Raw genomic sequence first — 22901 nt, 5'->3', positions numbered from 1 at the left:
CTTCCGCCTCGGGTGTTGCCGTGCCCGCGCCGCCGCGGGGCTGAGGGACCGGGCGGCGTTCAGTTATGAAGTCTGGGTAGGACTTCTCCCTCAGCGACGCTGCCCGCGAGCTGTCCCGCGGCCCGGCTTCCAGGTAAGACCGTGGAGCTCGGGGCCCCGCGCGGCGCTGTCCCCAGGGCCTGGCGGGTCGCGCCCCGCGCGGGCTCGGCGGCGGCGGCTGGGTCTGCGCCGCCGCTCGCGGCCGGCCGCGGAGGCACCGGCTCTTTGCAGCGGAGCAGCCGCGCCACGCCCTCGGAGCCGTACCCCGCCGGCGTCCGGAGTGTCGGCGTCCGCCGAGGTTTTCAGGTGGCCTTCGGGGGAGGCAGAGCCTGGCCCGTGCTCGGAAGCGTCTCTGGTCCAGCACTTTGCCGCAAAGTCCTCGGCGAATCTCCGGACTTTAGTTGCGAGGCCTCTTTGGTCTTTGGAAAAAAATTAAAAAAGAAAAAAGGCAGTCACTTCCTTCCTTTCTCACTCACCCCCCTGTTCCTTCCTTAAGTGCCCAGCCTGCGGGCCGGACGTGACCCCGCTGGGGCCAGGCTGCACGGCCGCTAGGACGCTGCTGAGTTGACCTGCTCAGGCGAGAGCTCTGCCCCTGACGGGCAGCCGGACGAGGTGTAGCAGAGGCAGTCGTGCAACTTTGGGAGCTGACGCGACATGTTCTCTGGCTGCTTTTGGTAGATTCCTCTATTTTGTCCTCGTCTAGCAGTGGTACATTTCCAAAACTATGGTGTCATCCTCAGTTTCAGCACCGTGGGCAGCTGCTAAAATCCTATGGTTGCCCCAAACCTGCCTGGCTGTCCCTTTCGTCAGTGATGTAGCAGGAACAGTGAAGCTAATGCATTCCTTTTCAACAGTGCTGTGTTGTTCTCCAAGAGGAACATCCGCATTTTTTTTTTTTTTTTGATTCAGTGCAAATGAGTAAGGTGGTGTGCCTCCAAAGAGAAGCAGGTCGATTCAAAATTTAAGGAAGGGCTTTCAGGATCTTATCTGTTTTAAGAACAGGTTTTAATGGGCTGAGGAGATAGCGCCTTTTCAAAGTAACGCAACTGGATTTTGATAGCTTAAGCAGAAGTTAAGTGTGCAGCGCTGAATTCTGGTCAGTAGGGATTTATTAATGGATTTTGGAGTCAACTTAGTGCATTAATGTGGGCACTAAAAAAAAAAAGAAAAAGAAAAACTGCCAACTGCCAGAGGACATTTTAGGGAGTAAGAGTAAATATTAGTTAATGAAGCTTTTGTTTCAGACTTTTAAAAAAACGCTTGTGTCAAGATGAAGGTGTAAATATAAAGCATATTATCATATTATGGCAAAAACAAATATTTCATAATAAAGGATTTACAATTTGTGAGTCAGGCAGGGTACAGCTCTACCACTTACTAATTCTGTGACATCAATAAACAAGGAAAGAGTTGTTGTGAGGATTAAATGAAATAAAATGTGTCTGTTGCATAGTTATGCTTCTAAGTTTTTTTTTTTTTGGATAGAAGTACAGTTATTTCTCTATGTAAGGAACAACAACTGTCGTGTGTGTATTTTATATATATATAAAATATATATATATATATATATATATATATATATATATATATATAAAATATTTAAATATATTTTAAACCTTTTTCTCTGAAGTTAGCTAGTTTGGTGTCTTGTCTCCATGTATGATGTAAATCAGATGGGTAAAACTTTGGCTTGGGAAATTTCATTCTGAAGGCTTCAAGTCAGGTTCTTATTTGTCCTTGTTATTTCTCTCAGCATTTTAGTGGGGCCTGAATTGATGCTAACATTCAGCTCTCTTCCCTTGATGTTTTCTACTATATATCCCAGAGTAACATATCAGTTTTTCAGACACAGATTTTAGTAAAGTGAGGGTAGAACTTAAGACTGAAGGGAGAGGTTTATATCTCAGTTGAGTTGGATAGCAAGGCATTTTATGTTTTGTGGTTCCTGCCATAAATTTTTATAAAATGAAGTGGCTTAGTCAAATATTTAGTATGCTTACTTCATGTTGGTATACCTAAAAATGGTTGGCTTTTAAATAAAAGGTGTGATTTGGGGCACTTAAAGATCTCTGAATTAATAATTTTTAGCAGAAGACAAAATGAGTTTGAATAAGAACAGTGTTTTGCACTCTTTGACATGTTACTGCCATATGGCATTGCATATGGTAGTTTCACATGACATAGAAAGGGGAAGAAAGTTGGTAAGCATTGTTAGTTTCTCAGAAGAGGAAACAGAATTAGTAGAAAAGTGAATTCCTTTTAAAAAAGCATGGTGGTGAATCATGGGTAAAAAATCATATATTGTGCAGATATTTATTGAGCATATGTAAGTTTTTACATTGCATTGATTTGCGAACAATGAGAGCATAAGACTGATATTGTCAAAGTTTATATGTCAGCATATAAGTAACAACAGAATAATAAGATTGTTTGCTTTTGGCCAAGTACATTTCTTAGTACTTTGTGTTATTCAGCATATTTCTCACAGTCTTCACTGTGGTAGATATTAGGATTATCCCTTTTTTTATATGAGGAAACTAAGGCATCTCAGATACATAACTTGCTGAGCTCATATAGGTAGTTGGTGGAAGAGCTGGAAGTTGAACTTAGGTATCCTGACTATCTAAAGCCTGCCCCTTTCATATTTCATTTAAAAAATACAGGATGCTTTTGGGCTGCTATAGATTTTTAACTTAGATGACTTTGGGTAAACCCATTTTCCGTAACTCCTGGTCCAGTGTCTGGGAAGTGGAAGAGTTTGTAAAGCAGTAGACAGTCTGCCTTCAGTAAATGAGATGCCTCAGCGTTTCCTTTTGTTGAGGATGTGGCCATTTGAAAGATGGCTGGTGATTGGAAGAGGATGGGAGAAGAATTGTAGTTCTACACTAGGACACTGCCCCAGCAGAGCTGTGGAGGTTGGAAGGGAGAGTCCATGATTGTGCGTTTAGGGACCTGGGTGGTCAAGAGAGGGATGCAGATCCTGGAGCTCCTCAAGTGTCAGACTGAAGATTTTGTATGTGATTTTTTTTTTAATATATAATTTTTAGGTAGGAATTCCATGGAGTCTAGTTACAGCAGTGTAGGCAAAATGTGATGATTGTAATGAAGAGCAGAAGATTCAAAAACACTTGACAGTGATCTTAGGAACTGACACAAGTATGGGCCTCAGACAAACTTTTGGAAAAATAGTACTGCTGATAACAGAAATAAGGCTATCATGATGAAGAACAAGTTTTGGTGGAAGGGCATTTGGGAGGAGAGAAAATGACAGGGAATGTTGTTTTGGAGCTGAGGAGTTGTTCAGACATTTGGAAAGGGAAGGTGAAAACTAGAAGCTCTGATTGTTCATTGAAGGGAAGAAACCCTGTGCTGACCCTGGGAAGCAATGCCCTGGTGCAGCCATTCCCTTGGGGTCACTGGTGTGCCTGGATTTCCTCAGAGCTGCAATTCCTCACTTAGTGAGGACACACATTGTTTCCCCTGTACCATATTTTGTTTTGTGTCCTGGGGGAATACGAGGGGAGGTATTGGGGAAGGAGAAACAGTAAAACTGTAAAGCTCCCACTTATTGTTTCACAAGAGAAACAGTAAATTGGAGGCTAGTGATTCTCACACCAAGAAATTTTTTATTTTTTTATGTTGCGGAGCTGAGGATGGAGCCCAGGGCCTTGAGCTGCCTGAGTGCTCTACCACTGAGCTACACCCCCCAGCCCCCACACTAAAAACTTGGAAAGGTACTGTGATTTTTGTATACTGCCAGGCATTTATAAATCTATGTTGAATGTTCTCTTGTTTTAACATGTCCAGATTTACTTTTGGGAAGAAGAAAGATTCTGTGAATAGACCCTTGTGCCAGTCATCCTATAAAATGATGATGATGATGATACCAGTTTTGAAAGTTGTTTTGAAAACTAGATTAATAAATGAAAAATGCCTGTGACATTGTAGAGAGTAATTGAGATGTTACTGTTATCATCACTATTTTCTTTTTGGTACCAGGGATTGAACCCAGGGGTGCTTAACTACTGAGCCACATCCCCAGCCCTTTTTATTTTGAGACAGGGTCTTGCTAAGTTGCTGAGGGCCTTGCTGATTTCCTAAGGCTGTCCTGGAACTTGGATCCTTCTGCCTCAGCCTCTGAATCTCTGGAATTAGAGGTGTGCCCCACTGCACCCCTATCATCTTTATATTAAGAAAGGGGAAAAACAGAATCCTAGGGCCTGTTCTAAGAAAGAAAGCAAAACATCTGGAGGGCCTTTTATACTTGAAAACAGACTCAGGACCAACTAGTATAAGGGCCTGTATGCTTCTTTTCTTGACAGATTTTCTGGGGTTTGGTGAAGTTGGATAGGGCGAGATGTTAAATTAAGCAGTAAATTCTATGCATCTCTGAATTATTTTTAGCTTTCTGTCATGTTAGGCCTTAATAGCTGGCAAATGAAAAGTTATGGTTTTGAGCACAAGGGGACAAGGAAAGGTTTCTGTGTTCTGTGACACCACAGTTGGAAGCAGTTCTTGGATCCTAACATTTGAGTTTTTCTATAGCATTCTTTCATCCAGCAAATATTTATTAAGTACTTCATGTCAAGCACTGTTCTAGGCACTTAGAGTACATCAATGAACTGAGGAGACAAAAATTGTTGCCCTAGTGATATTTATCTTCTAGTGGGAGGAATACAGTGCATCTTCATAGTTAGATTTGTCTTGTATTGTGTATTTATAAATCAAACTTTTCAAGCAGATGATGAGTATGATACCAGATTGAAACTACTCTTGTAGAGCACTGTGAAGGAAGGGCCATGTCTTCCTCACTCATACTCGTCTCCCCTTGCCCTTCTTCCCAGTGGAAGGGCTGATTTTGTATACTGCCAGGCATAAATACATTGAATTGTTCTGCTGTCTCCTAGTTTATTTTTGTTATCTCCTCTTTGTCCCCCTGAACTGATTAATAGCAAAGCCTTTGAATTTAGAGAGCCTTTAGTGCTCAGCAGATGTAGGTACACATTATAGGTTTATAACGGGGGAGGTGGCTATGCTCAGGCAGGGGCTGGGTCTGGAAGGAGCCTCTAACTGCAGCAGTTCTCACCAGCCTGCGTACTCACTGGGTTGAGGGGTTGGGGCAGAGAGAAGGCGCTATGGATTGCTTTACTTGCTTGTCTTTGAGCTTGGAATGGAAATAAAATTATAATAGCATAGCCAGAAGCATCAACAGTAGGGGATCTGGGTGTTAACCAGCTTGCCCACTAATAAACTGGGTGACTTTGCACAAATAACTTCACCTCTCAGTTCATTTCCTCATCTGTAAATGAGGTGATTGGAATTTTCCAATTTTTAAAAAATCTGCTTTTAAGATTTCTTATGAAATGCATGTTGTATTAATGTTTCGCTTCACTAACAGGGATAAAATAGAGCCAGTTACGGCCTTCTGCTGAGTAAGGGTAAAGCTAAATTTATACTTTTAGTTAATGAACTAGTTGTTTAAAAGGTGCCCACAAAACTTGTTATGTTTGATTCTATTTGTTTATAAGACTGTAGTTTTTAGATTACAGCCTACTATATATATATGTAGTGTGTGTGCGCTCATCTATCTATATATGTGTATATATCCATCTATGTATACATGTATTTGTGTATATATATGTGTGTGTATATATATAGATAGATAGATAGATAGATAGATATAAATAGACATATGATTTTTCCTCTTTACTAGGTAGAGGAAAAAACAAGCCATAGTATTTTAGACCTTAATAGTGGATCTTATTAGTTATGATCATGGTTTCATCTTTACTTAGTACAGTAGTCACTTGCCTCTGGTTACTGTGCTACATGCTAGGTAGACATAATCAAAATGTGTAGTCTCTAACTTCAAGGAGCTTAAGGAACAGTGGGAGTGATGAACGGTTTAAATTAGTTTTGTTACCTAGTGGTGGCAAAGAGAAGGCACAGAAGGAGAAGCTGGGAGAAGAGAGAGTCCTTGGGGTTTGGGGGAGGATGGACTGGAGGAGTGGATGGCCAGGGGCAGACAGGATCCAGTTTATTGTGAGCTCCTGAGCTATTCTGAAAGCTGTTTAGTCTCTTGAGGAGTTTTATTCAGGGAGTAATGAGATCAGGCATTTATCTATCACTTAGGTGATCTGTGAAGAAATTTATGTTATTGCTGGTTCTTTCAGCAAGGTTGACTCTCTTGAGCAAATTAATCTTTTTTTTTAATATTTATTTTGGTTAGACACAATACCTTTATTTTGTTTATTTATTTATTTTTATGTGGTGTTGAGGATCAAATCCAGGGCCTTGTGCATGCTAGGTGAGCGCTCTACCACTTAGCCACAACCCCAGCCCCCAAATCAATCTTTTAACTAAAGACTGAGGAACATTGTTATTTTGTGGCTTTAGGGTATCAATATTCATGAAACATTCAGACATTAAAACATGTAAGTGTTCTAGTTACATTAGTGTAAACTAAAAAGACAACTGAACTTTTATGGTATTTTGCTTGTTGATATAAGAGAACTTCTGCTCAGATATAAGAATTTGGTTTTGAGTCATTTCTAAGGAGTTAGAGTTTTGTTGAAGACTGTTTGATTGTGTTCAGTTTCTAATGGTGAAAATGCCCAGTTAAACTTTGTAGAGGGATTTAAATAATCCCACTGAGGGACTGGTTCATGAGTATTTCTGAGTGAGGCCATGAGACACAGCGTAGGGACTGAACTTCTTTGCTTAGATATAAAACACTTCAGTAAACGTTGAAGAATACTCTAATTACTCTTCTTGTGATTTACATGTTTGACCTCCAAAAGGAAGAATGGTTTGTAAATTATACTTTTGTACAACATGATTATGAATGTGGATTTTTTTTTTTTTTGGTGTGTGTGTGTGGATTTTTTTGAATTGAAATTCACGTAACATAAATTTACCATTTTAAAGCACCACTTCTGTGTACTTTCAACACATTTTTATCACTCCAAAATGAAGCCTGTCACCAGTTAGGCAGTTATTCTTCTTTCTCTGATGCCTTAGCCAGAGCCACCCATCTGCTTTGTGTTTCTGTGGGTTTCCTTTTCCTGGGCAGTTTATTTAAATGGATGCCTATGATGCATGGTGTATATATATACACTATGGCTTGTTTTTTCCTCTACCTAGTAAAGAGGAAATTATATGTCTATCTGTATCTATCTGTCTGTCTGTCTGTCTGTCTATCTATCTGTATACACACACACATGGGTACCATGGGTTGAACTTGGGCACTTGGCCACTGAGCCACATTCCCAGTCCTATTTTGTATTTTATTTAGAGACAGGGTCTCACTGAGTTGCTTAGCGCCTTGCTTTTGCTGAGGCCGGCTTCGAACTCTCAATCCTCCTATCTCAGCCTCCCGAGCTGCTGGGATTATAGGTGTGTGCCACCACACTGGCTGATACATGACTTTTAATGCCTAGTTTCTTTTACTCACCAGCTTGTCTCAGGGTCACCCATGTCTCAGCTCACATGGGTCCTCCCTGGCATGTCTCAGGGTCATAACTCGCTCAGTTCTTTCCATCACCCGAGCACTATTCCATTGTGTTTGGGTACCACAGTCTGTTTTCCCTTCTGTTGGGATGGACACCAGGGGTTGTTCCATCTCTGGCTGTTGTGAATGGTGTGGCTGTGAGCCTCTGTGTACAAGGATTTGTTTCAGTACCTCTTTTCACTTCTGTTGGGTCTCCACTAAGAGTGGGATTGCTGGGTTTTTAGTAGTGTTGCTCAAGGTTTTGAGAACCTGCCACACTGCCTTTCATGGTGGCTAGACCCCTTTATATTCTCACTGGCAGTTTCTTAGGGTTCCAGTTTCTCCACATCTTTGCCAACACTTGTTACTTTCTGTTTTTTTAAAGGTTATTATTAGTGGCATTCTTGAAGAGGCCTCTCTGTGGTTTTGATTTTCATTTCCCTGAGGACTAACCATGTTGTCTGTCTTTTCAAGGACTTGTTGGCCTTTTGTGCATTTTCTTTGGAGAAAAGTCTATTCAAGTTCTTTGCCCCTTGTTAACATTGTATGGCTTGTCCTTTTTGAGTTATAATTGTTTTATATACTTTGGATACTAGAACAGATGTGTGATATAAGGTTTTCATTTCATTTTGTAAATTGCCTTGGTAATGGCTCTTGGTGCATAAAAGTTTTAAATTTAATTTTTTTTTAGTTGTTGATAGACCTTTATTTTCTTTATTTATATGCGGTACTGAGAACTAAACCCAGTGCCTCACACATGCCAGGCAAGTGCACTAGTGGCTGAGCCCCAGCCCCAGCCCAGAAGTTTTAAATTTTGATGAAGTCTATTCTGTTTGTTTGTTTCTTTCTTTTTTGCTTGTGGTTTTGGAGTTATACCTAAGAATCCTTTCCTAAATCCAAGGTCATGAAGATTTACCCTTGTGTTTTATTCCAAGAGTGTTCTTTTGTCTGTAGGTTTGGTTCCTGATCCATTTTATGCTGATTTTTGCATGTGGTGTGAGTTAGGGCAGTGTCTTCATTTCTTGCATGTGAATATCCAGTTATCCTGGTGCTACTATTGAAGAGACTTTCACTGGTCTTGTCACCTTTATTGAAAATCAGGTGTCCATAGATAATCTGGGTTTATTTCTAGACCCTCAATTCTAAATAGTCTAAACAGTCCTATTCTGTTTTGAATATTGTAGCTTTGCAGTAATGAAATTTTGAAATTCAGAAACATGAGTCCTCTGGCTGTGTTCTTTATTTTAAATATTGTTTGTGTTTATTTACAGTCCTTTGTATTTCCATATGAATTTGAGGATTGACTTTTCTCTTTCTGCAGTAAAGATCATTGGAATTTTGATAGGCAATATACTGAATTGGTAGATAGTTTTGGGCACTACTGCTATCTTAACAATACTAAGTTTTTCATGTTTTTGTGCATTGTAGTTTTCTGTGTACAAGTCTTTTGTTAACTTTATTCCTGTGTTTATTCTTTTGAATGCTGTTACACGAGGAATTTTTATTAGTTTAATGTTTGAATTGTTTGTCAGTGAGGGCACAGGTGATTTTGTGTATAATATTAATTGCTTGTAGTGGTCTTCTACTTTTTTTTTACTATGCAAACAAGGTCACGTAGGTATTGAGACAATGAAAAGTGGATCACTAGGTTGTTTGAAGTATATAGTGTGAAGAGTTGTGCGACATCCTTTTCAGAACAAGGCTGGAGGGTGATCCTAGCCCAGGGCTGGAGGTGGATTCTAGCCCAGGGCTGGAGGGGATTCTAGACCAGGGCTGGAGGGGATCCTAGACCAGGGCTGGAGGTGGTCCTAGAACAGGGCTGGAGATCCTAGACAGGGCTGGAGAGGATCCTAGAACAGGGCTGGAGATTATCCTAGACAGGGCTGGAAGTGGATCCTGGACTAAGGCTGGAGGTAGTCCTAGAACAAGGCTGGAGATGGATCCTAGACCAGGGCTGGAGGTAGTCCCAGAACAGGGCTGGGTGGTGGTGGTGGTGGTGGTGATCCTAGAACAGGGCTGGAGGGAATCCTAGACCAGAGCTGGAGGGGATCCTAGACCAGAGCTGGAGGGAATCCTAGAACAGGGCTGGAGGTGGTCCTAGACCAGGGCTGGAAACAATCCTAGATGAAGGCTTGAGGTGATTCTAGGACAGGGCTGGAGGTGATTCTAGATCTTGCACTGTTTCATTTTTGGCATCTTGTTCCATATGCTTGGCCATTATAAAAGAAGAGGGACCTGCCGTTTTCTTAAACTTGGAGGAAGTGTTAGCACGTACTTCATTTAAAAACTTCTTACTTTTTGTGATTTAATTCTGATGTTGTGGCGAAAGCCTTAGGGATAAAACATTTTTATCACAGTCTGGTTCAGAGATCCATGAATAAAAAAGATAAAATTGGAATGGAAGCTGATTTGAACATATAAATGAACATTAATATACATTAATTTACTGTTTTTTGTTTTCCTTGAAATAAGTTTTCAGCTGTTTAACCCTAAAATATCATTATTGATAGACATGCAAACAATTTCAACCTCATAAATAAGAAATGGAGATTTATAAATATTTAAAAAAAATTAAAAGAAAGGGGCTGGGGTTGTGGCTCAGTGGTAGAGCGCTTGCCTCGTACTTGTGAGACTCTGGGTTCGATCTTCAGCACCACATAAGAATAAATAAGTGAAATAAAGGTATTGTTTCCAACTACAACTAAAAATGCAGATTTATATTATACTTGGATGACCTGGGAAGGATGGGATCTCATGATACAGGTCATTTTTGGAATCCTGTCTCCACTGTAAGTAAGTAAGTAAGAGGTAAGTATTGTAAGGCAGGTTATTTAAGAGTAAGAGCAAATACTAGTTGAGCTTAACATGTCAGATACTGTTGAAGTCCTAGATGTTTCTGATGTAGGTCTTAGTTTCCCATCTTTATGGAAGGACAGTGGAACCTACTTCATAAAATTGTGAGGAGTAAAAGAAATAGTGTATATTAAGTACTTGGCCAGAAATGTAGTAGACATTCAGTAATCTTTATTTATAATTTTACTAACAATAACAGGAATGAGAAAAGGATAATGGGATGAGCAGCACATTTATCTGGAAGTTTAAATGGGAATATTCCTTCTGGAAAGCAATTGGGTAAGATCAAAGTCCTCACATTACTTTGTAGCAATCTCACCTCTTGGAATCTCTTCTAAGAAGATAATTAGAAATGTGAAAAGTGATTCATATTTTTTTTAAAAAATATTTTTTTTTTTTAGGTGTAGATGGACACAACACAATGCCTTTATTTTTATGTGGTGCTGAGGATCGAACCCAGGTCCCGCCCGTGCTAGGTGAGCGCTCTACCACTGAACCACAATCCCAGCCCAAGAGATTCATATTTATCCCAGAACTTTTTGTAACTGTATTAGTTGGAGTCAATTTAATATTGCTTAATAAGGGACTAGTTTGACACAATCATGATTCAGCCATGTAATGCAATGTGAAGTAGCTCTTAACACATTGTTTGTGAAGAATTTTAATAACGAGAAAATGTTTGACATAACTTGAAGCAAAATAGTGTGTAAATCATGATATAGTGAGATACAGATGGTGTCAGTATGCAAGAACAAATGCTGCTGTGGTTAGGCTGGGCGAGTGGAGCTGCGGTGAATGATGTGAGAGACAGAGAGAAAGGGTCAGACTTCAGGAAATCGCCAGCCCATTAAGGCACCTTCACAGGGTCACATGCCCAGTGTGTTGGTGAACTGACCGTCATGGGTTAGCTGGATGGTACCTGGGAAGGGGAGCTGGAAGTGAGGCAGGGCTGAGCTGCAGCATGCAAGGATGAAAATGTGTGGGCTGTCCATGAATGTAAAATAATGAGTAATCAGTGTTTGCCTCTTCCTTTCCAGTTCTCCTTAGTCTTAGCAATTAAATTTAAAAGCTAAATTCAGTTTGTCAGATTCTGAGAGAAACCACAGTGCATTTTGTATCTGCTACATTTTCATTCACCTGTAGTACTGATATTTAGGCAAGGCTTGAGTATGTTATTTTAAACTTCTGAAAACATTTTATAATTAAAATAATGTTTTAAAAAAATAACTACAAAGTTGCAGAAAAGCAAAAGCAGTACAAAACAGTATAAAGACCCACCCTTCACTTCTGTCTCCTGGAGTTACTAAATTGTTGCCTTTTGCTCTGTAAACCCAAGTACTTTATTGGAAGGTTCCTACAAACAAAAGAGTTTTTTCCCTTGGGTGATTTTCAGGTCTGGGGCAGGATATGTACAAGATGGGACTGGAAAATCTTGTGACAGAAAAATCTTGTGACAGAAAACAAAGTGTTCAAGAGTGATGGGAATATAGAAGCCAGCTTGAATGCACCTCTGCAGGCCAATTTGGAGACCACTGGGCATCAGAATAACAATTCCTAGAGTAGGTGATAACCCATTGACTAAAACAGTAGTCCTTGATTTTATATGATATAAATAAATCGAAATTTTTATGAGAAAGGCGACAATGACTATGGTAGACAGAATAATGATTCTTTCCAAAGATGACTATCACATAATACCTGAAACTTGTGAATAGTTACCTCCTATGGCAGAAAGAACTTCGCAAAGATGATTAAGCTAAGTACCTTGAGGGGAGGGGTGATTATCCTGCATTACCAGTGGTCCCAGTATAATCACAGGGGTCCTTAACAGTGGAAGAGGGAGGCAGAAGAGGATTTGGGAAAATGTGATGTGGGAAGGAATCAGTGTGTCATTGTTAGCTTCGAAATGCAGGAAAGGGCTGTGAACTTTGGACAGCTTCTAGAAAATAGCAGGCTAACAATCAATTGTTGTATAATTGAAGATATTTTTATTTTAAAAACTGCATGGATAATAGCCTAGACTAGAACAGAACTTTGTGTGATTTAAGACTAAATGACCCTACCAGGAGACCACAGTTGCTGTTTCAGACGCTACTCCTTGATGACACCCTAATGGCCATGGACTCACCTTCCCTTCTTCCCTGTTGTTAGGCGAGAGGCTGCCTGCTCACCTAACTGTGGGAATGACAGTTGAGCCAGTTATTCATTGCTTTTCTGCTCCAAACTCACCCTTCAGTACCTGCGCTTTGATGATAGACTTTAAACATTTCTTCTTCACAAAGAACATGATGCTCAACTTTATCAGATGCCACAGGAGGAAGGTGGGTCTGGCTTTCTCTTGCTCCTGCTACCTGGTCTTTTGGCAGATGGAGTCTTTGGTGGTGCTGTGTCTTAGTCATGTGCTCAGAATACACAGGCCCTCAGCAACCTCACAGCTCAGTCCTGGTGGCCGCTTTCCCATAGCCCTTTGGATGTGAACCCTTTGGACTCCGAGCCTCATGACTGCAGTGCCTCGACTACCTCTGGGTGCACACCCCAGCCTGGCTTACCTATAGCCAGGAACACTGCATGTTCCAGGTCTGCTCCCACAACAGTTCCCTGACCATTTCTGTATGCCTCGCCTCTAGCTTCAGCTTGCCTGCACCCCGCAGGGTTGTTCTGCAAGCCTGGCAACCTTGGACCAGCTCCCATCCAGCCCACTAAGGGATAGTCTCTGTTATCTAGTGTGGTGAAACACACTTGCTCCAGGACTAATTCTAGCCTCAGGGAGGACCTCTCTTCAGGTGTGCCCTGTTTGGTATTGCCCTCAATCATAGTTTAATAATTCTTATTCTTAAAAAAATTAGGAACAGCTATATTGATTGTGATAGACACCCAATAAGCTTTGCATATTTGCAGTATATACCTTGATGAGCTCTGACATTTACATAGCTATGAAACCATTACAGTTATTAAGCTGATGACATGACCATCACTCCCAGAGGTTTCCACATGCCCTTCTGGAATCCCTCTCTCCTGCCCCCTCTACTTTTCTTCTTATCTTTACGTTTCACTATCCTGTCACAGTTTAATAATTATTGATATTAATGATCCCTTTAGTGTGCTTATGGTTTGTCTCATGATCAAACTCTTTGTGGCACAGAATTGATATCTGGAGAGGTCCTAGGAGAGAGATGTAAAACCTGAGATTCTGGTATTGATTTGGTTGCTCCTTGTGGCCTCAGGAGAGTGCTCCTTGTTGTGGGGAATGTCACAGTTTCTTAAGCTGTCACCTCTCGTTGGTGTAGTACCACCAGATGCACATGCCTTGACCCCAGGTAGCTGCATGTGTGGCCTTTATGGCCATAATGGTAACCAGGGGCCTGCAGTGTGGGGTGAAGGTATTTTGGTGTAGCTGAGTGCTTACAGAGAGAAAGCCTCGGCTTAGGTTTGTTTATTCTTTCCCCAAGATCTGTCCCCTTTTCATTCTTTTTTGATTGCGTATTGCTCTTCAGAAGAAATAATTTCATCTCTTCTAAATTGTGAATAGACTTGGGAGTTAAGAGCTTTGTTACGTGTTCATTTTAGTAAATGGTTTTCTATATTGTATAAAAGCAGTGCATATTTATAAATTTGAATTGGTGCAATGGAGTTAAGATTTCTGTGTATTTTATTTTGTCTTTTGTTTAGTGTATGTTATGTAAAATGAAATAGACTTTAGAAAGTTTTTTTTTAATTCTGAAGCACACAGATAAGTATAAAGAAGATAATAAAAAGCATAGAGTCCCCCATGCAGATTTTACATAGAATCCCACCATTCAGAGTTTACATGTATTAACAGATTATTTTGTTTTACAGTAGGTTTTTTTTTTCTTTTTGAGTTGATATCTTACTATGTTGGTGTCCAGGCTGGCCTCCAACTCCTGGACTCAAATGGTCCTCCTGCCTTAGCGTCCTTAGTAGCTGGGACTACATGCATATACCACTGTACCTATCTTTAATGGCAACGGTTTTTGATTTCTTTGGCCATGATGGGACCAACCCAGAGCCTTGTACAAGCTAGACAAATGCTCTGTCTCTGAGCTCTATCCCCAATCCTGTATAAAACATTTTTAACATTACAGTCTTAAATTTTATTTTAGCTTAGTTAGCATATGGCTACATTCAGAGGTTATGTAGAAGCTGATATATCAAGAGAGGCTGAGTATAAATTCATCCTACAAACATTAAGCACATAACACATGCTTGCCACTGTTTGTATACATATAAAATAAAGATTTGTCTCTCTGAGGAATATATACTTTTGTGGTAAAGGGGGACATTAAATAATAAAATAATAAGAAAATGATAGAAAGTGGTAAGTATTATGAAAGGTTAAAAAAGCAGAGGAGGTTCTGTGAGGAGTGAGGCGTGGCAGGCATGTGGACGGGCTGCACTTGGTGCCAGGGGAGAGTGGAGTACATACAGAAGGAGGTCAGGGACAGAGCTGTGTGCTGGTGTGTGAAGACACGGTGGTTGTAATCAGAGGTGATGGTGCCCTATGCCCTCCGCCATTAACACAGGGCAGATTTTACACTTACACACCCAGACTGACTGTGGGTCATCGCATGCTCAGCTTTTTGTATATAAATTAAAGAAAAAGGAGTGGGAATGGAGATGGGAAGCAAGGGAAGAGGTTCAGTGTGACTGTGGTATTTGTGCAGAGAACTTTGAGTCCCTGGAAGAGGGAACAACAGTACAAGTTACTTTCTTCCTACATTGTTTCTTTTTTATTTTAAAGCTTTTTTTTTTCAAGGATTAGAAGGAAAAACACTCATGTTATATGAGTGGCTGGCACAGAATTAAGTGTTCTATCAGTATTGGCTGCAATGGTGTGGGTGCCATTCGTGTGAGGCATCATAAAAATAAAAATAAAGGGGCAGGGGTTTTGATTTTAATGATCCCTTTAGTGTGCTTACGGCTCAGTGGTAGAGTGCTCACCTAGCATGCTTGAGGCACAGTGTTCAATCCTCAGCACCATATAAAAACAAAATAAAGGTATTGTGTCCATCTAAAACTAAAAAATAAATAAAAATAAAGCGTTCTGCTTTAGGAGATTGATGCTTTCAAGTACATGGGGCATGAATTCTGATGACCGAGACAACCAGAATTTTTACCGTGTTTCCCTAAATGGTGCTTAGGATATCTGTGAAAGTAGTTTCATTGTTAATTGTCTCTTTCTTGTTTGCATGTGGCTTATTGCCGGAGTTGGCAGCCTTTGGCTCTGGTGACAGCAGGGGAATTAGAGAGGATCATGAAGTGTTTTTTTGTTAGCATTCCTATTTCTTTTTTTTCCTTTCTGCTCAGATTTGATCCTCTACCACTGTGCATTGGCTGGCAAGAGGTTTAAGCACAATGGTGTGATCGAGCCACTTGCCTGTCTGTGGTGGTGAAGAGTGTTTTCCAGATTTGACTTAATCATAAGGATCACTAGGTGACACTACACAAAATCAGATTATAGACTTTCTGTCTAAATCTCCCAGGGAGTGGCTGGGAATATTTTCATTTCAGGCCTCTGGTAGTGTGTGATTCACTGGAGTGAAATATATTTTCCAAACTTCCTTGGTGATTAGAATTACCTGGAGTACATGTTGGCAATATGAAGAAGAAATGGTCAAGTCCCATCTCATATGCCTAGGTGAGAAGAAGCGGTAACTCCGGGGTGGCTGGCTATCTGGTTTTTAGTATTTGATACACTTAGTGTGTGTGATGTCCAGCAGTTTTTCAGACTATTGTTGTGCAGTGAGAAAAACAAAGCAACAAAACCCCATTTTGAGTGTCAAGTTGGAGCATGCTTATTTTTTCTTTTTTAAAATGGCTAGATATCAAGATGAAGAGTGTGCCTAAGATGTGTGTGTGGTTTGAAGAACAGCAGCAAGGCCAGCGCACACCTCGCCACAGTCCAGGGGAGATACAGAGTCCTGCCTGCATCTTCAGCACCTCTTCCCACCACACTCCTTGCTGACCCTTCTGGCTGCTGCTTGATTTCTAGGATTGCTTCCTTCCTTCCATGTTTTTACCTCTTAACTGCAAATAATTTGTTTTGACTTTTAAAGAACTTTGAGTAGGATCTGAATGTTAACATCTTTGTTGCTGGCTTCTTTGCTCAGCTTTATTTTTGTGAAATGAATCCGTGTTGGTGATGTAGCTCTTACTCATTTTCATTGCTGTAGAGAAGTCCATTATATGCATGTGCCACAGTTTGTTAATGCCACTGTCATGGATGATGCTTAGTAATATAGTGATTTTTAATATTAAAAAGATAACTTTTGCTTGTGCCTGCGTAAGGTCAAAGGTGCATTTTTGGGAAAAACAGGACATGAGTGTCTAACAGCAGTAAAAATACCTCTGATTCTATTATGATTGGTATTTTGGTATAGTAAAGTATTGTTTCCATGGAGGAAAAGGCAATTTGAGTACATATTATACTTGGGAACAGTTAGTATTAAAGACCCTGAGGTTGGAAAGAATTAGGTGTTTTGAGGAAACATATTTCTTAATCTTTAAAAGTTAAAATTTTGTTCTTCTTGCTGATTTATTAAAAAAATCAAATTGTAAAAACAGTCATCACAGAAAGTTTTTGTTTGGTTGATGGGAATCGTAAAAACTTAGCTGAAGCTTGGTTTTAGTTTGGATGATTTCATGTTAGAGGAAGTAAGTGGACAACCTTTTGTTTTCTTGCAAAAAAAAAATGGCATTTATTATTTTCTTAAAAAGGTTAAACCTTGTGGCTGGGCGCAGTAGTGCACACCTGTAATCCCAGCGGCTGGGGGTGGGGGCTGAGGCAGGAGGATAGCGAGTTCAAAGCCAGCCTCAGCAATTTAGTGAGGCACTAAACAACTCAGTGAGACCCTGTCTCTAAATAAAACACAATATAGGGCTGAGATGTGGCTTGGTGGTCAAATGCCCCTGAGTTCAATCCCCAGGACCAAAAAAAAAAAAAAAAAAAAAAAAAGTTAAACCTAGTTTTATTTTGTTTTCTAATTTAATATTTTTACTCCTGAAAATCTGAACCATTCTCCTTAAAAGCTTCATTATTATGGGAATTAAACTATAGTATATGTTAGTAGTTCTAGTTGTCAGAACTCCTGGAAATCAGAGAGCTTTATAAGGGATGCTATGAAGTTATTGATATGTTCAGGTTTTGTGTGAATTAAAAACATTATTCTGGAGAAAATTTTGTGGTACATAATATTTTGTCAACATTTGGATTTTTCACAAAAGTAGTTAACTAACTGTTCACTTTTTAAATTTTGGCAATGCTTAATATAATATACATTCTTTTGGTTCTTATTTGTCTGAGAGAGACAAGTAGAATCCATTATCATTAACATTTTTTGTAAATTAAGAAAAGATCGCAGTTATTCAGTAGTGGGATGTTTTGACCCAGTTTTTGCAGCTTGTGCTGCTCAGGCACGTAGCTTGAGAGCCAGTGGGCTGCCGGCCTGGTGGGAGGCTTTCTCATGGACTGGGTGGCTGTTCCATGAGTGTTCACTGGCCCTAAGGCAGTTGAAATCAGACTCTTGCATCACCAGGGCTAAATGTTATTTATGAAAGGATTTTCTGAAAGGAATGTTCATCCTAACTAAACACTTATAAATGGCTCTCCCATTCTTAAAATGAAGTTTTAAAATGTAATTTTATATAGATGAATCTTGTACTATCCCTCCAGATTTAAAAGTGAAGTTAGGATTTATTGTGAGGCTTGGTAAATTTTTACTAAAGCAGTTTTGAAGTTTTACAGTTACCAGTCCAGAATTAGATGAGTAACCATCATTTGTGCTCCAAAGCCATGCAGATAATCTCATGTGCCAGGCAGGAAGCCCAGGTTCTCAAAAATGAAGCTAAGAGTTGGTTTCTGGTGAAAGGATCAACAAAATTAACAAATCTGTAGCTGCATTGATTGAGAAAAAAAGAGATAAGACTGTTACAAGACAATTACAACACATCTAGTTTTGCAAATCTTACTGGGCTTATTTGTGATTGTAGAATGAGATAGCTGTCGACCCCAAATGGTTCAGTGTCCCCATACCACCACATGAGCAAGTTGTTTACAGTGGAGAAAGAAAGAGACATACAGGAAACAGAAGTGAGGTACAGAAACAGGCCAGTTGGTTGTAGCTCGCGTCTGCCTTATTTGAAGATGGTTTGAATAGTTGGCTGCTTGTGGTTGGCCAAGACTTGTTACAACAGTGGGTTACGGTCTATTTGCATGTCAAGTTAAGTAACTTTGTACTATGAACAGAGAAATCTTAGACCAAACTTAAAATGTGTACAGAGAAAGCCTTAGGCTAAATTTAATATGACTTAACTAAAATCAGAAGTGAAAGAGGAGACATAATTACTGATTTTAAAGATTGAAAGAACATGATGCACAGTTGTATGCCAAGAAACTGGATAATCTTAATGAAGAGGACAGAGTCATAGAAACATACAATCTGCTAAGACTGAGTCATGGAGAAATAGAAAATCTAAACAGACCTATAGTAAGGAGATTCAATCAGTAGTCAAAAACTTTTCAAGAAAGAAATGTTCAGGTTCATATAGCTTCAGGCATGAATTTTACCAAATATTTTAACAGTACCAATCCTTTTCAAACTTTTCTAAAAATTGAAGAGGAGAGAATATTTTCTAACTCATTCCAAAGAGCACAAATTACCTGGATACCAAATCAGATGGATACTACAAACAAAAACAACAAGAAAAAAAAAAAAACAAAAAACTCCACACTTATTGATCAGTATCTTATGACTATTGATGCAGAAATCCTCAACAAAATACAAGCAGACTGAATTCAGTAGCACATTAAATGATGGTGCATCCTGACCAAGTACGCCGTATTCCTGGAATGTCTAAGGGATGATTCAAAATGAGAAAAGTAATTAATGTAATATACCATATTAACAGAATGAATGGGGAAAACATGATCATTTCAATTGATGCAGAAAAACATTGACAAAATTTAACCCCTTTTCATGATTAAAAAAAAAAAAAACACTCAGCAAACTGAAAGTAGAAGGAAACTACCTCAGCATAATAAAGGGTATATGTGAAAGTCCCACACGTAACATAATTGTTGGTGAAGGACTGAAAGCATGTCTTCCAGGATTAAGAACAAGGCAAGATGCCCACTTTTGCTGCTTCTGTTTGTCATTGTACTGAAATCATATGCAGAGCAAGTAGGTAAGAAATAAAGACATCCACATTGGAAAGAAGAAGTAAAATTAGCTTTCTAATTAGTAAAATTAGCAGATGATATGATCTTATATGTTGAAAACCCTTAAGATTTCACAAAAGAAAAAAGAAAACTGTTAGAACAAAGAAAATAACTTAGTGAAGTTGCAGAATACAAGCAACATACAAAAATCACCTGCCTTCTTACACAGTAACAATGAAGAATTCAAGAAAGAAATTAAGAAAACAACTCCATTTCCAATAATAACAAAAAAGAATGAAATACTTAGTGATGAATTCAACAAAGGAGGGACAAGACCCTTACAATGAAAATAAAAAAAATCTTTTCAGAAAGAAATTAAAATAGACAAATAAATGGGTAGACATCCCATGTTCATGGATTGGTAGACAGTAAAGTTAAGATTTCAGTGCTACCCGAAGCATTGATGTAATTTATGGATTCATTGCAGCAATTCCTATCAAAATCCCAATGATTTTAAAAAAAGAAATAGAAAAATCTAACTTAATTTTCATGCTGAATCCCAAGAATTCCCAAATAGGCAAGACAATATTGAAAAGAACAAAGGTGGTCTTCTCATAATTCCTGTTTTAAAAACTTACTGCAAAGATATATAGTAATTAAAATATTGTGAGAATGACATAAAGACAGACACTATAGACCAGTGGAATGGAAAAGTGATCACAGAAGTTAAGTCCTACATATATGGTTAAATGATTTTTGGCAAGGGTGCCAAGACCAGTCATTGGGTGGAGTTTTATACAGCCCTTTTGATGAGTGGCATTGGGAAGTCAGGATATCCACATGCAAAGAGAATAACATTGGACCTCTACCTTCTTACACCATATACGAAATTAATTCAAGATGTATTAAAGACCTAAATGTAAGAAGTAATATATAAAATTCTTAAAGAAAACAGAGAGAGCTTTACGACATTAGATTTGGCAGTAATTTCTTGGATATGTCATCAAAGTAACAAAAAGAGAAATAGATAAATTTGATTTTATGAAAATTAAAACTCTTGTATATTAAAAGACAGAATCTACAGAGGGAAAAGACAGTCCACAGAATGGAGGAGATATCTTGCAGTCACATGTTAGATAAGGGATTGATATGCAGAATATATCAAGAAGACCTGTGATTCAACAACAGTAATAGAAACAATCTGAATAAAACATGAGCAGAGGACCTGAATAGACTTTCACCAGAGAAGACCTACCCATGGCCAGAAGGCACATGCAATGATGCTTATTATCACTAATCATTAGGAAAATACAAATTGGAATCCCAGTGGGATATTATGTTACTCCCACTAGGATGGCTCTTTCAGAAATAGCAAATAGGTCTGGGGTTGTAGTTCAATTATAGAGCACTTGCCTAGCATGTGTAAGACACTGGGTTTGATTCTCAGCACTGCATATCAATAAATAAATAAAATAAAAGCCCATTGACAACTACATATATATATTAAAAAATAGCTAAGAACATGTGTTAATAAGGATGTGAAGTCACCTGTGATTTCCATAGTGACTACTAGTTTACATTTCCACCAACAGTGTGTAAGAGTTCCTCCTCCTTCTGCCTCTCCACCAATATTTTTTATGTATTCTTGATAGTAGTCATTCTAATCTGAGTGAGATGAAATCTTGGTGTAGTTTTGATTTGCTTTTCCCTGATAGTTAAAGATGTTGAACACTTATTTTTATATTGTGTTTGGCCATTTGTACTACTTCTCTGGGGGAAATATCCATTTCATTTGTACATTTATTGATTGGGTTATTTGATTTTTTTTAAGTTGTTGATGGACACAACACCTTTATTTTATTTATTTATTTATTTTCATGTAGTTCTGGGGATCAAACCCAATGCCTCACGCTTGCTAGGCAAGTGCTGTACCACTGAGCTACAACCCCGGCCCCTTGATTTTTTTTAATGTTGAGTTTTCTGAGTTCTTTGTATATTCTGGTTATTAATTCTCTGTTGGAAGAGCAGCTAGCAAAAGTTTTCTTACCTTTTGTAGATTGTCTCTGCCCTCCATGTTTCTTTTGCTGTGCAGAAGCTTTTTAATTTGATGCTATCCCATTTTTTGATTCTTTCTCTTATTTCCTGATTCACAGGAGACTTATTCAGAAAATTCTTGACCAGAAAGATAATTTCAGATTAAATGTCTGTTAATAATTTGTGTAATCCTATCAAAAAGTATATAAAATTATATGTGATTAAGGATGGTGGTGATGTAATTATATTAGTAGATACAGAAAAAGCATTGACAAAATACAGCATCCATTCATGTTCAAAACATTAGAAAAACTATGTTCCTACTAACACACCTCAACATTGTAAAAGCTATCTGTGCTAAACCTAAGGCCATCATCATTCTAAATGGAGAAAAATTGAAAGCATTCCCTCTAAAAAGTGGAACAAGAGAGGGATGCCCTCTCTCACCACTTCTATTCAACATAGTTCTTGAAACTAACCAGAGCAGTTAGGCAAAAGAAATAAATTAAAGGTATACAAATAGGAAAAGAAGAACTCAAACTATCCCTATTTGGTGACAACATGATTCTATGTATTTTTTATTATTACTTTTATATTTTTATACTTTTATTTTATTACTTTTATATAGTTGTCAGTGTGTCTTTATTTTATTAATTTACATGTGGTGCTGAGAATTGAACCCAGTGCCTCACACATGCTAGGCAAACGCTCTACCACTGAACCATAACCTCAGCCCCAACATGATTCTATATTTAGAAGACTCAAAAAATTTCACCAGAAAGCTTCTAGAACTCATATATGAATTCGGCAAAGTAGCAGGATATGTAATTAACAACCATAAATCAATTGCGTTCCTATACATCAATGATTAATCAGTTGAAGGAAGAAGTAGGAAAACTGTCCCATTTATAACAGTCTCAAAAAATAAATATTTGGGAACCAGTCTAACAAAAGAGATGAAAGACCTCTTCAATGAAGACTACCGAATATTAAAAAAAGAAATTAAAGAAGATGTTAGAAAATGGAAAGACCTCCCATGCTCCTGGATAGGCAAAATTAATATTGTTAGAATGACTATATCATCAAAAGCACTATATAGGTTTAATGCAATTCCTATAAAGTTTGAATGATGTTCTTCATAGAAATAGAAAAGCAGTCATGCAATTCATTTGGAAAAATAAGAGGCCCAGAATAGCCAAAGCAATCTTTAGTGAGAAAAATAAAATAGGAGGCATCACAATTGCCAGACTTTAAATTATGTCTTAGAGTTATAGCAACAGAAATGGCGTGGCACCAAAACAGACATGAAGA

The 22901-nt window shown here is 38.7% G+C and overlaps 1 protein-coding gene across 6 annotated transcripts in view; it reads left to right on the top strand.

Annotated features, from left to right (window-relative positions):
- The window catches only part of Rnf13 (ring finger protein 13), a 114710-nt gene continuing 91809 nt past the window's right edge, over positions 1-22901 (top strand). For 2 of the 6 annotated variants that reach the window (XM_046440455.2, XM_058578322.1), the window contains exons 1-3: positions 24-133; positions 10581-10660; positions 10783-10857. The gene's annotated coding sequence lies outside the window, so the exon portion shown is untranslated. Of the gene's footprint in view, positions 134-10580; positions 10661-10782; positions 10858-22901 lie in introns of all 6 variants that reach the window. The other 4 variants (XM_046440454.1, XM_058578321.1, XM_046440453.2 and 1 more) reach the window with 3 other exon arrangements.

The sequence above is a fragment of the Marmota monax genome, unplaced genomic scaffold (genome assembly GCF_021218885.2).
Source record: "Marmota monax isolate L192 unplaced genomic scaffold, Marmota_monax_Labrador192_F-V1.1 WCK01_AAM20220418_F8-fsc00256, whole genome shotgun sequence".
NCBI lineage: Eukaryota > Metazoa > Chordata > Mammalia > Rodentia > Sciuridae > Marmota > Marmota monax.
The sequence above is the reverse complement of the archived record's forward strand: the minus strand, read 5'-3'. Positions and strand labels throughout refer to the sequence as shown.